This window comes from Marmota flaviventris, chromosome 15 (genome assembly GCF_047511675.1).
Source record: "Marmota flaviventris isolate mMarFla1 chromosome 15, mMarFla1.hap1, whole genome shotgun sequence".
NCBI lineage: Eukaryota > Metazoa > Chordata > Mammalia > Rodentia > Sciuridae > Marmota > Marmota flaviventris.
The window spans coordinates 1,138,439-1,154,061 of NC_092512.1; the positions used below are offsets into that span (position 1 = coordinate 1,138,439).

The following is a 15,623-nucleotide window of genomic DNA, read 5'->3' on the forward strand; positions in this document are numbered from 1 at the left end:
GGGGGCATAACAGAGGGGGCATAACAGAGAGGGCATAACAGAGGGGGCATAACAGAGGGGGCATAACAGGAGGGCATAACAGAGGGCATAACAGAGGGGCATAACAGAGGGGGCATAACAGAGGGGGCATAACAGAGAGGGCATAACAGAGGGCATAACAGAGGGCATAACAGAGGGGGCATAACAGAGGGGCATAACAGAGGGGCATAACAGAGGGGGCATAACAGAGGGGGCATAACAGAGGGCATAACAGAGGGCATAACAGAGGGGGCATAACAGAGAGGGCATAACAGAGGGGCATAACAGAGGGGGCATAACAGAGGGGGCATAACAGAGGGGCATAACAGAGGGCATAACAGAGGGGCATAACAGAGAGGGCATAACAGAGGGCATAACAGAGGGGGCATAACAGAGGGCATAACAGAGGGGGCATAACAGAGAGGGCATAACAGAGAGGGCATAACAGAGGGGGCATAACAGAGAGGGCATAACAGAGAGGGCATAACAGAGGGGCATAACAGAGAGGGCATAACAGAGGGGGCATAACAGAGGGGGCATAACAGAGGGCATAACAGAGGGGGCATAACAGAGGGCATAACAGAGGGGGCATAACAGAGAGGGCATAACAGAGAGGGCATAACAGAGGGGCATAACAGAGAGGGCATAACAGAGGGGGCATAACAGAGGGGGCATAACAGAGGGCATAACAGAGGGGGCATAACAGAGGGCATAACAGAGGGGCATAACAGAGAGGGCATAACAGAGGGCATAACAGAGGGGGCATAACAGAGGGCATAACAGAGGGGCATAACAGAGAGGGCATAACAGAGAGGGCATAACAGAGGGGGCATAACAGAGAGGGCATAACAGAGAGGGCATAACAGAGGGGGCATAACAGAGAGGGCATAACAGAGGGGGCATAACAGAGGGGGCATAACAGAGGGCATAACAGAGGGGCATAACAGAGGGCATAACAGAGGGGGCATAACAGAGAGGGCATAACAGAGGGCATAACAGAGGGGGCATAACAGAGGGCATAACAGAGGGCATAACAGAGGGGGCATAACAGAGGGGGCATAACAGAGGGCATAACAGAGGGGGCATAACAGAGAGGGCATAACAGAGGGCATAACAGAGGGGGCATAACAGAGGGCATAACAGAGGGCATAACAGAGGGGCATAACAGAGGGGGCATAACAGAGGGCATAACAGAGAGGGCATAACAGAGGGGGCATAACAGAGGGCATAACAGAGGGCATAACAGAGGGGCATAACAGAGGGGGCATAACAGAGGGCATAACAGAGAGGGCATAACAGAGGGCATAACAGAGGGCATAACAGAGGGGGCATAACAGAGGGGGCATAACAGAGGGGGCATAACAGAGGGGGCATAACAGAGGGCATAACAGAGGGCATAACAGAGGGGGCATAACAGAGGGGGCATAACAGAGGGCATAACAGAGGGGGCATAACAGAGGGCATAACAGAGGGGGCATAACAGAGGGCATAACAGAGGGGGCATAACAGAGGGCATAACAGAGGGGGCATAACAGAGGGGGCATAACAGAGGGCATAACAGAGGGCATAACAGAGGGGGCATAACAGAGGGCATAACAGAGGGGGCATAACAGAGGGCATAACAGAGGGGGCATAACAGAGGGCATAACAGAGGGCATAACAGAGGGCATAACAGAGGGCATAACAGAGGGCATAACAGAGAGGGCATAACAGAGGGGGCATAACAGAGGGCATAACAGAGGGCATAACAGAGGGCATAACAGAGGGCATAACAGAGGGGGCATAACAGAGGGCATAACAGAGGGCATAACAGAGGGCATAACAGAGGGGGCATAACAGAGGGCATAACAGAGGGGGCATAACAGAGGGCATAACAGAGGGCATAACAGAGGGCATAACAGAGGGGGCATAACAGAGGCATAACAGAGGGCATAACAGAGGGCATAACAGAGGGCATAACAGAGGGCATAACAGAGGGGGCATAACAGAGGGGCATAACAGAGGGCATAACAGAGGGCATAACAGAGGGCATAACAGAGGGGGCATAACAGAGGGCATAACAGAGGGCATAACAGAGGGCATAACAGAGGGCATAACAGAGGGCATAACAGAGGGGGCATAACAGAGGGCATAACAGAGGGGGCATAACAGAGGGGGCATAACAGAGAGGGCATAACAGAGAGGGCATAACAGAGGGCATAACAGAGGGCATAACAGAGGGCATAACAGAGGGGGCATAACAGAGGGCATAACAGAGGGCATAACAGAGGGGGCATAACAGAGGGGGCATAACAGAGGGCATAACAGAGGGCATAACAGAGGGGGCATAACAGAGAGGGCATAACAGAGGGCATAACAGAGGGCATAACAGAGGGGGCATAACAGAGGGCATAACAGAGGGGGCATAACAGAGGGCATAACAGAGGGCATAACAGAGGGGGCATAACAGAGAGGGCATAACAGAGGGCATAACAGAGGGCATAACAGAGGGCATAACAGAGAGGGCATAACAGAGGGGGCATAACAGAGGCATAACAGAGGGCATAACAGAGGGGGCATAACAGAGAGGGCATAACAGAGGGGGCATAACAGAGGGCATAACAGAGGGCATAACAGAGGGGGCATAACAGAGAGGGCATAACAGAGGGCATAACAGAGGGCATAACAGAGGGGGCATAACAGAGGGCATAACAGAGGGGGCATAACAGAGAGGGCATAACAGAGGGCATAACAGAGGGCATAACAGAGGGGGCATAACAGAGGGCATAACAGAGGGCATAACAGAGGGCATAACAGAGGGGGCATAACAGAGGGGGCATAACAGAGGGCATAACAGAGGGGGCATAACAGAGGGCATAACAGAGGGCATAACAGAGGGCATAACAGAGAGGGCATAACAGAGGGCATAACAGAGGGGGCATAACAGAGGGGGCATAACAGAGGGCATAACAGAGGGCATAACAGAGGGCATAACAGAGGGCATAACAGAGGGGGCATAACAGAGGGGGCATAACAGAGAGGGCATAACAGAGGGGGCATAACAGAGGGGGCATAACAGAGAGGGCATAACAGAGGGCATAACAGAGGGGGCATAACAGAGGGGGCATAACAGAGGGCATAACAGAGGGCATAACAGAGGGCATAACAGAGAGGGCATAACAGAGGGGGCATAACAGAGGGCATAACAGAGGGCATAACAGAGGGGGCATAACAGAGAGGGCATAACAGAGGGCATAACAGAGGGCATAACAGAGGGGGCATAACAGAGAGGGCATAACAGAGGGCATAACAGAGGGGCATAACAGAGAGGGCATAACAGAGGGGGCATAACAGAGGGCATAACAGAGGGGGCATAACAGAGAGGGCATAACAGAGGGCATAACAGAGGGGGCATAACAGAGAGGGCATAACAGAGGGGGCATAACAGAGGGGGCATAACAGAGGGCATAACAGAGGGCATAACAGAGGGCATAACAGAGGGCATAACAGAGGGCATAACAGAGGGGGCATAACAGAGGGCATAACAGAGGGCATAACAGAGGGGGCATAACAGAGGGCATAACAGAGGGGGCATAACAGAGGGCATAACAGAGGGCATAACAGAGGGCATAACAGAGGGCATAACAGAGGGGGCATAACAGAGGGCATAACAGAGGGGGCATAACAGAGAGGGCATAACAGAGGGGGCATAACAGAGGGCATAACAGAGGGGGCATAACAGAGGGGGCATAACAGAGGGCATAACAGAGGGCATAACAGAGGGCATAACAGAGGGCATAACAGAGGGGGCATAACAGAGGGCATAACAGAGGGCATAACAGAGGGGGCATAACAGAGAGGGCATAACAGAGGGCATAACAGAGGGGGCATAACAGAGGGGGCATAACAGAGGGCATAACAGAGGGCATAACAGAGGGCATAACAGAGGGGGCATAACAGGGGGGGCATAACAGAGGGCATAACAGAGGGCATAACAGAGGGGGCATAACAGAGGGGGCATAACAGAGGGCATAACAGAGGGCATAACAGAGGGGGCATAACAGAGAGGGCATAACAGAGGGCATAACAGAGGGGGCATAACAGAGAGGGCATAACAGAGGGCATAACAGAGGGGGCATAACAGAGGGCATAACAGAGGGCATAACAGAGGGGGCATAACAGAGGGCATAACAGAGGGCATAACAGAGGGCATAACAGAGGGCATAACAGAGGGGGCATAACAGAGGGCATAACAGAGGGCATAACAGAGGGCATAACAGAGGGCATAACAGAGGGGGCATAACAGAGGGCATAACAGAGGGCATAACAGAGGGCATAACAGAGGGCATAACAGAGGGGGCATAACAGAGGGCATAACAGAGGGCATAACAGAGAGGGCATAACAGAGGGCATAACAGAGGGGGCATAACAGAGGGCATAACAGAGGGGGCATAACAGAGGGGGCATAACAGAGGGCATAACAGAGGGGGCATAACAGAGGGGGCATAACAGAGGGGGCATAACAGAGAGGGCATAACAGAGGGCATAACAGAGGGGGCATAACAGAGGGGGCATAACAGAGGGGGCATAACAGAGAGGGCATAACAGAGGGGGCATAACAGAGGGGGCATAACAGAGGGGGCATAACAGAGGGCATAACAGAGGGCATAACAGAGGGGGCATAACAGAGGGGGCATAACAGAGGGGGCATAACAGAGAGGGCATAACAGAGGGCATAACAGAGGGGGCATAACAGAGGGCATAACAGAGGGGGCATAACAGAGGGGGCATAACAGAGGGGGCATAACAGAGGGGGCATAACAGAGGGCATAACAGAGGGCATAACAGAGGGCATAACAGAGGGGGCATAACAGAGGGCATAACAGAGAGGGCATAACAGAGGGGGCATAACAGAGGGGGCATAACAGAGAGGGCATAACAGAGGGGGCATAACAGAGGGGGCATAACAGAGAGGGCATAACAGAGGGCATAACAGAGGGGGCATAACAGAGGGGGCATAACAGAGGGGGCATAACAGAGAGGGCATAACAGAGGGCATAACAGAGGGCATAACAGAGGGGGCATAACAGAGAGGGCATAACAGAGGGGGCATAACAGAGGGGGCATAACAGAGGGGGCATAACAGAGGGCATAACAGAGGGCATAACAGAGGGGGCATAACAGAGAGGGCATAACAGAGGGGGCATAACAGAGGGGGCATAACAGAGGGGGCATAACAGAGGGCATAACAGAGGGCATAACAGAGGGGGCATAACAGAGAGGGCATAACAGAGGGCATAACAGAGGGGGCATAACAGAGGGCATAACAGAGGGGGCATAACAGAGAGGGCATAACAGAGAGGGCATAACAGAGGGGGCATAACAGAGAGGGCATAACAGAGAGGGCATAACAGAGGGGGCATAACAGAGAGGGCATAACAGAGGGGCATAACAGAGGGGGCATAACAGAGGGCATAACAGAGGGGGCATAACAGAGGGCATAACAGAGGGGGCATAACAGAGAGGGCATAACAGAGAGGGCATAACAGAGGGGGCATAACAGAGAGGGCATAACAGAGGGGGCATAACAGAGGGGGCATAACAGAGGGCATAACAGAGGGGGCATAACAGAGGGCATAACAGAGGGGGCATAACAGAGAGGGCATAACAGAGGGCATAACAGAGGGGGCATAACAGAGGGCATAACAGAGGGGGCATAACAGAGAGGGCATAACAGAGAGGGCATAACAGAGGGGGCATAACAGAGAGGGCATAACAGAGAGGGCATAACAGAGGGGGCATAACAGAGAGGGCATAACAGAGGGGGCATAACAGAGGGGGCATAACAGAGGGCATAACAGAGGGGGCATAACAGAGGGCATAACAGAGGGGGCATAACAGAGAGGGCATAACAGAGGGCATAACAGAGGGGGCATAACAGAGGGCATAACAGAGGGCATAACAGAGGGGGCATAACAGAGGGGGCATAACAGAGGGCATAACAGAGGGGGCATAACAGAGAGGGCATAACAGAGGGCATAACAGAGGGGGCATAACAGAGGGCATAACAGAGGGCATAACAGAGGGGGCATAACAGAGGGGGCATAACAGAGGGCATAACAGAGAGGGCATAACAGAGGGGGCATAACAGAGGGCATAACAGAGGGCATAACAGAGGGGGCATAACAGAGGGGGCATAACAGAGGGCATAACAGAGAGGGCATAACAGAGGGCATAACAGAGGGCATAACAGAGGGGGCATAACAGAGGGGGCATAACAGAGGGGGCATAACAGAGGGGGCATAACAGAGGGCATAACAGAGGGCATAACAGAGGGGGCATAACAGAGGGGGCATAACAGAGGGCATAACAGAGGGGGCATAACAGAGGGCATAACAGAGGGGGCATAACAGAGGGCATAACAGAGGGGGCATAACAGAGGGGGCATAACAGAGGGCATAACAGAGGGCATAACAGAGGGCATAACAGAGGGCATAACAGAGGGGGCATAACAGAGGGGGCATAACAGAGGGCATAACAGAGGGGGCATAACAGAGGGCATAACAGAGGGCATAACAGAGGGGGCATAACAGAGGGGGCATAACAGAGGGCATAACAGAGGGGGCATAACAGAGGGGGCATAACAGAGGGGGCATAACAGAGGGCATAACAGAGGGCATAACAGAGGGGGCATAACAGAGGGGGCATAACAGAGGGCATAACAGAGGGGGCATAACAGAGGGCATAACAGAGGGGGCATAACAGAGGGCATAACAGAGGGGGCATAACAGAGGGGGCATAACAGAGGGCATAACAGAGGGCATAACAGAGGGCATAACAGAGGGCATAACAGAGGGCATAACAGAGGGCATAACAGAGGGCATAACAGAGGGCATAACAGAGGGGGCATAACAGAGAGGGTAGAAAGACCGGTGGTGGCCAGCGAGGGTCAGGGAGGGTGAGAGGCCGAGCCCTGACTGTTCCATGTGACACTGTGCAGGTGGTGGCCCCCCTAGACCATGACATGGAGAGCAGCCTAGAACTTCAGTTGCAGTTGGTGATGGGTCCTCGCTGCCCACTAGTGTAACAAGTGAACTGCCCCCAGGCAGGACGCCCCTAGTGCTGGGAACTGGGCTTCCTGATCCGTTTCCCAGTAAACCTAGACTTCTGAAAACACACAGTGTACTACAAGTCGTGAAGTATTTAAGGTAAAAACATTGAATTATTAAGAAGCAAATGCAAATTCTCTAATTTTGAGGAGGGGGAAGCATGTTTTAGCAGAAAACCTAAAGGCATAAGAGATTGTTTATTTATTTACTTTTTTGGTGGTCCTGGGGATTGAACCCAGGACGTTGTGCATATGAAGCAAACACTCTACCAACTGAGTTATATCCCCAGCCCATAAGAGATTTTTTTTCTGGGAAGACAGAAAAGTTAATGTGAAAATTTTTATACTATAAATTAGAAAACATGACCAATCTTGGAGGAAAAAAAAAAAAATATATATATATATATATATATATATATATTAATTACCAGGATTTAACCCAGGGGTGCTTATCACTAAGCCACATCCACAGCCCTTTTTATTTTATTATTTAATTTTATTTTTTTTTAAGAGAGAGGGGGAATTTTTTAATATTTATTTTTTACTTTTCAGTGGCCACAACATCTTCATTTTATTTCTTTTTTTGTGGTGCTGAGGATTGAACCCAGCGCCCTGCGCATGCCAGGCAAGCGTGCTACCACTTGAGCCACATCCCCAGCACAACCTTTTAATTTTTTATTTTAACATAGGGTCTTGCTAAGTTCCTTAGGGCCTTGCTAAGTTGCTGAAGCTGGCTTTGAACTTGCTATCCTCCTGCCTCAGCCTCCTGAGCCACTGGGATTACAGGTGTGCCCACTGTACCTGGTGGCAAAAATATTTACAACAATAAAATAGACAAAGCATGACTTTCCTGTACTGGTGCTGGGGTTCAGTGGTAGAGCATTTGCCTAGCATGTGTGAGGCACTGGGTTCAATCCTCAGCACTGCATATAAGTAATACATAAAATAAAGGTTCATCAACAACTAAAAAAGATTATAAAAAAAAATTTTAAAAGGGTACCTTTCGGGGCTGGGGCTTAGCAGTAGTGCACTTGCCTGGCATGTGTGAGGTCCTGGGTTTGATTCTCAGCACCACAAATAAATAAATAAAATAAAGGTCCATCAACAACTAAAAGCTTAAAAAAAAATGTTTTTAAAGGATAACTCCTTATAATGGGAGGAAAAAAAGACCAAACAACTTGCCAGAAAAGGCAGGTAGACCCGTGAGTGCAGAAGACATAGGAATGTGGCCGCACAGCCAAGAAGTCCAGTGCTGCTCAGGAAGGAGGAGGGCAGGGCAGGGCATGGCAGGGCAGAGCAAGCCTGCCCTTGACTCTGCTGAGCCTGACCTGAGGTGGTGTCCACATCTGCAGGCCGACAGCTTCTCCTGAGCCTGCTGCAGCAGTTCCCGGGGCCTCTGACGCCAGTGTCTGGTGGAGCTGTGTGTTCAAGCCTGACCTGTTGCCTCCGAGTGCTTGTGTCTGCAGGGGGCTGTTGCAGATGTGTTAGAGCAGGCCAGGCCAGCGGGATGGGTGTCCTTTGCCGCTCCGACCTGGTGGGCAGCTGAACTTAAGGTTGCTCATGTGAATTTCCTGGGACACCAAATAAAACACAGACACACACTTTTCCTTTAAATCAAGCTTCAGGACGGCTCCTCCACTCTCGACCTCAAGCTCCCCAAATGGGAGAGCGAGGAAAGTCACAAGAGGCTGGCAAGAGAGAGAGGGCACGTTCGGAAGTGAGCTTTTATTGGGGGGACCCTCATTCTTAGAAAGTCCCATCCAAAAAAGGTCAGGAGGGGCAGGGTCACAAGGACAGGTGAGTGTAATTCGACCCAAGGGGCTGCAGGACGGCACACCTACACCTGAAGGCACATCCTCTACCTCCAAGATGGGGGCACGTCCAGGTCATGGACAGAGCCATGTCCTCCCACGGGGAGGAGAATGCCAGTCTTTCAGCGAGACAGCCTCCCGCAGTCCTTGTTACAGAACTCTGGTTCCTGGGTCCAGAGTTGAAGAAACCAACACTGCACCAGAGCGAATCTCAACACTTCAGACCCCATGGAGGGTGGGAGGTCCCTCTCAAGCCAGAAGGAGACAGCACGTGGAGGGCCAGGATCCCAGACTGGCCCAAGCAAAGAAGAAAGGGGACTGGCTCATGTGGCACCTGAGGGTGGGCAGGAGCGCTGTCTCTTGATGCCATTGCATGTGGAGGTGGGGCCGGTCCAGCCTGTGCTGTCCATCAGAGCCTGGCGTGTCTCTGCCATCTGGGCATGTGCTCTACTGTGGTGCAGGGCAGCTGTGCCTCTTGCCCCGCCTGTTCCTCACCCTGGCATCGCCCGTATTATCTGGCTGGGCCTCTCGTGGCATTACTTTCAGAACAGTACAGGCCCTGCCTGTCTGGTGGTTGGCGCTCCCACTGACCACGAGTCTGGGAAGGCTGAGCTCGTCGCCCCGTCCCCTGGCGTGCTGCCCCACTCCCACAGCCTCAGAGATCAGTGCACTTTTCTCTCCTGGTGTTCCATGGGGTTGTCAACCCTGTGCCGCTGAGAGCTGTCCTGAGAGGTGTTCTTCCCTCCGTCCCGAGGGAGCTGTGTGGGGACGGAGAGTTAGGGTTAGGGTACACCTGCAGATGAGGAGCTCAGGGTGCCAGAGGGACACGCCGTGCTGCTGACCTCCTGACTTCAGGCCTCAGCCCCCAGAGCTGGGAGAGAACCCAGGCGATTTGAAGCCACCTGGTCGTGACCCTGTGCTGCAGCAGCTGCAGGAGGAAGCTGCAGCAGGAGTGCTCGGGGCAGGAACAGCGTGTCTACCGCAGCTGGATTTTGGACACCAAAAACCTGGAATCCCAGGAAGTGTGCTGCAGCGCGTTCCACGACTAAACACTCAAGTCACTCCAGGGAACCGGGCTGCGCGATGATCACACAGACAGAGCTACCTTTTTTCTTTGGGTTCTATGACAGCTCCTCTGACCTTAGGGGTCCAGAAAGAGAGAGGGCGCACGTGCTGAACCCTTTTACTGGGGAGAAGCCATTCAAATGAGGCCAGGGGTAGGATGACAAGGGAACTGGTGAGTGTGGCTCAACCCCTCCGGGTGCCGCCTGCTCCTGGGGCCACGCCGTGTTGTGGAGGTAGTGCCATAACGGGTTGTGGCATGACGGGGCCAGACTACGGGGTCTTTCCCATCCCCTGGTGCATCAGGACATAGGGTGCCTGCATTTGGAGTTATGATAATGGGGACAGAAGAGTACGGAGACTGAAGGACAAGCCCACGTAGGGTCTCCGGGAGGAGGGCACATGCAGGAGAAGGAACACGGGGTCTGATGGATGTCATTGACTCAGGCATTGACTCATGTGGACACTCGGCTCAGGGAAGAGTAGAGCCTGGAGGGAGGTGGGGGGAGCAGGCATCCCTGGGTGCCGGCAGCCAGGGGGAGGCCTCTCTCCATGTCTCTGGTTCCTCCTCCAAGTCTTTGGGAAGCAGTGGGTATTTCTTTGAGGATCAGATCAGGGGCCATGGCCATTTTAAATCAGCATTCCCAGGAGCTTGAGTTGGGCGTCTGGTGTTTCCCACTGACTGGAGGTGTCCACCTCCTTGGAGATGGCCTTCTCTTACCTCAGGGTGGACATTCTAGTCTCAGGTTGATTTGACGGTCTACTGCCCATTCCTGGAATCAGCTCAAAAACAAGAGGCTCATGGAAGTAGAGTGAAAGCCATCTGCAGGAATAGAAAGGGGACCAGAACAAAGCAGGATGGGAGCACTGGTGGCCAGAGCCTGCCCCACCTCGGGCACTGGCACACCTTCGGGCGGAGGGAGAGGCCTGACCTTTAGCTATTTCTCAAGGACATATTTTACTTAGTAGAAGGCTGTTCCAGAACAACTCAGCCCAGTGCATGGGACGAGCCCCCAAGGTGTGTAAGGGAGAGAAAGAGGCAGACAGAGCCAGGTTCACAGAGCGAGGTTGACCGGGGACTCACGGACAGAAGCAGCCAGACCTCTGGATCTCCGTGCTTTGGGTCAGAAGGAGGGGTGTGTGTCGGGCAGGACAAAGGTGGCTGTGAGCGGGGATGGGCCTGGTCTGTCTCCAGCTGGTGTGGAGGATGCCGGGCAGTGCCTGGTGCCAGGGTCGTGGTAGAGCTCCACGTGCCACCTGTGATTTGGGTTGTTTGTATGTGCTGGGAAACGGGTGGAGGGACAGACCGGGGTGGCCTGGCAGTTGCTGAGTCCCTGGGATGCTGGACACAGGACTTGACTTGGTGACAGTAGGAGGGAAAAGGAGTCAGGTGAGAGAACAAACAGGCTTCTCTGAGGGCCTCTCCTGAGAGAAGGGGCTGGGCACCGGGCTGGAGAGTCAGGCGGCTCCCAGCGGGGGAGTTGGGCCTACGCAAGAGCGCAGCTGTTTGGGGCTAGGAGTGTGCAATGTCTTCAGGGGCGGCTCACGGGTGTGTGCCCCTGGGCAGGTCCAGTGGGCCATCCTGGATCCAGAGCCAGAGTTCCCCACCACAGCCATCTCCTCCATAAACATGACCCTGCGTCGAGGACCAAGTGCTGCAGCTGTTGAGGGACACATGGCTGGGAGCGCGAGTCACGGGAGTGGCAAGGCCAGCGCCTGGGAGTCTGCTGCGGGGTGGCTGCTCACACCTTGTGGTCTCTGAGGGGGTCTGAGAGGGGTGAGGTGCTCGCTGCACCCGCGCTGGAGCCCGCGCCCGAGTAAGTGTCAAGTGCTGGGTCAGGTGGAGGGGGCAGGAGAAGAAGGCTCAGGCTGCCTGTCTCTAGTTCCATTCATTCACCTGCAAATGCATGATTTCATTCTTCTTTAAAGCTGTGTTATATTCCATTATGAATACGTACCACTTTTTCTTTATCCATTCATCTGTTGTAGGGTATCTAGGATGGTTCCATAGTTTAGCTATTGTGAATTGAGCTGCTATAATTAAGTTTATATTTTGAAACAATCTTTATATATTTTAATTCAGACAGAACTGTCGTGTTCTTCACGACTAAAACACTCAGGGTCACTCCAGGGGAACTGGGCTGCACAAAATAACCACACAAGAGACAGAGACACCTTTTTCTTTGGGTCCTGTGACGGCTCCTCTGACCTTAAGGGTCCACAGAAAGAGAGCAAGCGCGAGCCAAACCCTTTTATTGGGGAGAAGCCATTAAAAGAAGCAAGGGGTCAGGTGTCAGGGGGCTGAGTCTAGCTTCCTGATGTCTGCTGTCAGCAGGTTGACTGACATCTAGGGAGGCCACACCCAAAGGCAGAGCAAGAAGAGGCACACAGAGGGCATTTCCATGGAACATTCTATCCGAAACAGGGCAAAGGGGTAGGATCACAAAGGAACAGGTGAGCATAGCTCAATCCACGGGGCAACATGCCTACGTCTGAAGACACATTCTGCTACTTCAAGGATTGGGGCAATATCCAGGTCACTACAAAAGTGACCGACAGACCCTCTCCGATCTCAGGAAGGAGTAGGTGAATTCATTCAGACTGGCTGCCCACCCAGAACTATTCTTTTCTCAATAAAATACTTTCTGCCTTTTTATAATTAAGAATAAAAACACAGCTTAACTTCTTTGCATGTATAATTGCACATTAATTAATCCCTCCTGCTGGGAGCCATTAGCCAAGTAGGTATGACAATTTCCTTGCCAGCGTACCCCATGTTGCTTAGTGGAAGGGCTCGTGGAAATAGGACATTTTGCAGTGACATTGCATGTAGGTGACCTTGCTCAAGGACCAGGGCGGATCCGGGTTTAGGGTGTTCCTGGTTTAGGATAATCGGGTTTAGGGCGTTCCAGGTTTAGGTTCCAGGTTTAAGGTTTAAGATTATTCCTGCTGGGAATAGGGCGTATCCTGCTGCCTGAGTTCCCCTTGAGTTCTCACGGGATTCAGACAGTATTTTTTGGGAGACAGAAGCCCAGTGGGTGTGAATTTGGGCAGAGAACTTGGATTTCCCCAGAACGTGATTGTAGACGGCTGGTGTGAGTTCGGGAATAAAGAGTTGCTGTTTGAATCTACAAGCTGTGTGGTGGCTCGTGATTTTGTGCCCAGCCAGACTGCGGCACCCTCCAATTATCAATAACCTAGTTACGAAATTGGAGTTTGAGATGAACTCTGGCCCATGGGGTTTGTGCAGGCTGCAGGCCTCGCCAGTTTCCTTCTGGGTTCTTGTCTCATCGATTTGAAAAATGAAATCCATGGGCAATAATGAAAGGGAAATGTGAAGAAGTGGGGTTGATTGAAGTGAGAGGAGATAGAGCTCCGCAGGGTGGGAGGGGTCTTCTAGGGAGCTGACACGTGATCCACCCCTGCCAAACCCCAGTTCTTGCAGTCAAGTCAGAAAGGTTTCAGACCTGTCCCTCAGAGTTCCAGGCATGAGTTTATTGAAGGGATAGGAAAGGGGAAAGGGGACACCCCCAAGGGAGAGAGTGGGTCCCCTCAGAGAGGAGAGGACGGCATGCCTCTCCTGCATGCCAGTTTTACTGGGGTCCCAGGAAGTGTCCAGAGAGTCCTGCCCAGATCCATCTCTTGATGGTTCACTGAGAGAAGGATGACAACTTTCAGATCCCCACTGCCATGGCAACTCTAGGTCACTTTGTCCCATGCTGACAGTTCTAATTAGATTATTTTTAAAAATATTTTTTAATTGTAGCTGGACACAATACCTGTATTTATTTATCTTTATGTGGTGCTGAGTATCAAACCCAGGGCTCTACCACTGAGCCATAACTCCAGTCCTCTAATTGGGTTCTTTTAACCATAAATTCTTAGAGATTTTATGGTTAGGAGGAATTATCCTTTTCTCCCTGAGTTTCAGGATTTGGTCTGTAAAAAGTTCTCAAAGTTCTCCCCCTTCAGGTAACTTAGGTACCTCTTAACATTACTTTGGGCCTGCATTTCTCCAGCCGATAACAGGTAGTTTGCTGAGGAATGTGACATATCCTGTCCACGTAGGCCAGACAGGGCTGCAGGTAAATTGCTTCTTGGAAAAGAAAGCACATGGGGGTCAGCACATGGGGGTCAGCTCAGTGGGGGTCAGCACATGGGGGTCAGCACATGGTGGTCAGCACAGTGGGGGTCAGCACAGTGGGGGTCAGCACAGTGGGCCCAGTGCATGGAATTACCCCCAACATTGCATTTCCACCACTCACTTCTGTCTGTCCCCTATCAGCTACACCTGTTAACTAACCACTCCAACCCTCAGTAACCTAGTTACAGGTGTTAACTAGCCCATCTGACTTTCAGTAACATTGTTTTTCAGTGAAGACCCAGGAAGAAAACAATCTTGAGCTGTTTTTCAGTATACCAATGATTTATGCAAACATATTTAATAGACCAGAATGTTATTTTCTGTAGATTTTAATAAGCCAAAAGTACATGAATATATGTTTAGCAACTGATGTTTAGTATTTTATTATTTAAATGTTACTCAAATGTTTTATCTCTATCATATAGCTTTTAGACTTTATATAAATAAAAGAGCAGTCTTATAAGCATTTATCTTATTTACACTTACCTAATTTATTTTAACAGTTATTTTTATTATTTTATTTTATTTTTATTTTTAAAATATTTATTCTCAAGTCTTAGGTGGACACAATATCTTTATTTTACATTTTTGTGGAGCTGAGGATCGAACCTAGTGCTCATGCATGCTAGGCAAGCGCTCTACCTCTGAGCCATAACCCCAGCCCTATTTTTTATTTTTTTAAAATACTTTTTAGATATTGATGGACCTTTATTTTATTATTTATATGCAGTGCTGAGAATCTAACCCAGTACTTCACACATGCTAGGCAAACACTCTACCACTGAGCCACAACCCTGGCCCAGTTATTTTTAGAATATGCATGAAAATCAAGATCTCAGACAAACATAGTCATCATTTTAAGTTCTTTCTGTCAAAACCCCATGCTGCACCTGAATCACAGCAATACACAGTGCATCTCAAACCCCTGGCAGAGACAAGCTGCTCCTGGCTGGCCGGCCACCTGGGCAAAACTGTGGTCAGGATGCTGAGGACGCCTTAGCATCATGGATCCGCAAACTGAAACCAACTTACTTGTAGATTCACTTGGGTTGTGTGAACTTAAAGTGACCTAGGTCAGTTCAACACTTGTGATTTATGTGAGCGCTCACCTGTTCAAGTTCAAACAGAACTTTGGAGGGTCTCATCAGATAGACACGTGGTGCCTGCCCATGTGGCACATGGAAACACACACACTGGATCATATGAGCTTCATGTCAAAATCCAGAGCCTAAGTCAGAGCAATGTACTGGTGTGACCACGGGGTCAGTAAGCTGCTGATCCAGATCAGAGATGCCTGCTTTCATCTTTGACCAGATTCTTCAGGTGAGGGAGGAGCTTTCAGAAGCCATTCCCCTTACTCTTCTTTTGATCCAGTCCCACTGAGTTGGAGAGTGATCTTGGAGCACCTGCTTCTCAGTCAGGATGGTTGGACTGAATAATTGTTTTTTGAGTAAAGACAATAAGAAACTGACAGACACTCCAATTAGACAAAACAAAGCAG

General features: G+C 51.1%; 1 non-coding gene across 1 annotated transcript; it reads right to left on the bottom strand.

The window, feature by feature from the left end:
- Window positions 1–7,320: 7,320 nt before the first annotated feature.
- Window positions 7,321–7,393, bottom strand: Trnam-cau (transfer RNA methionine (anticodon CAU)). Its single transcript has one exon. It is a non-coding gene; the product is annotated as a tRNA-Met (tRNA).
- Between the last annotated feature and the right edge of the window lie 8,230 nt (window positions 7,394–15,623).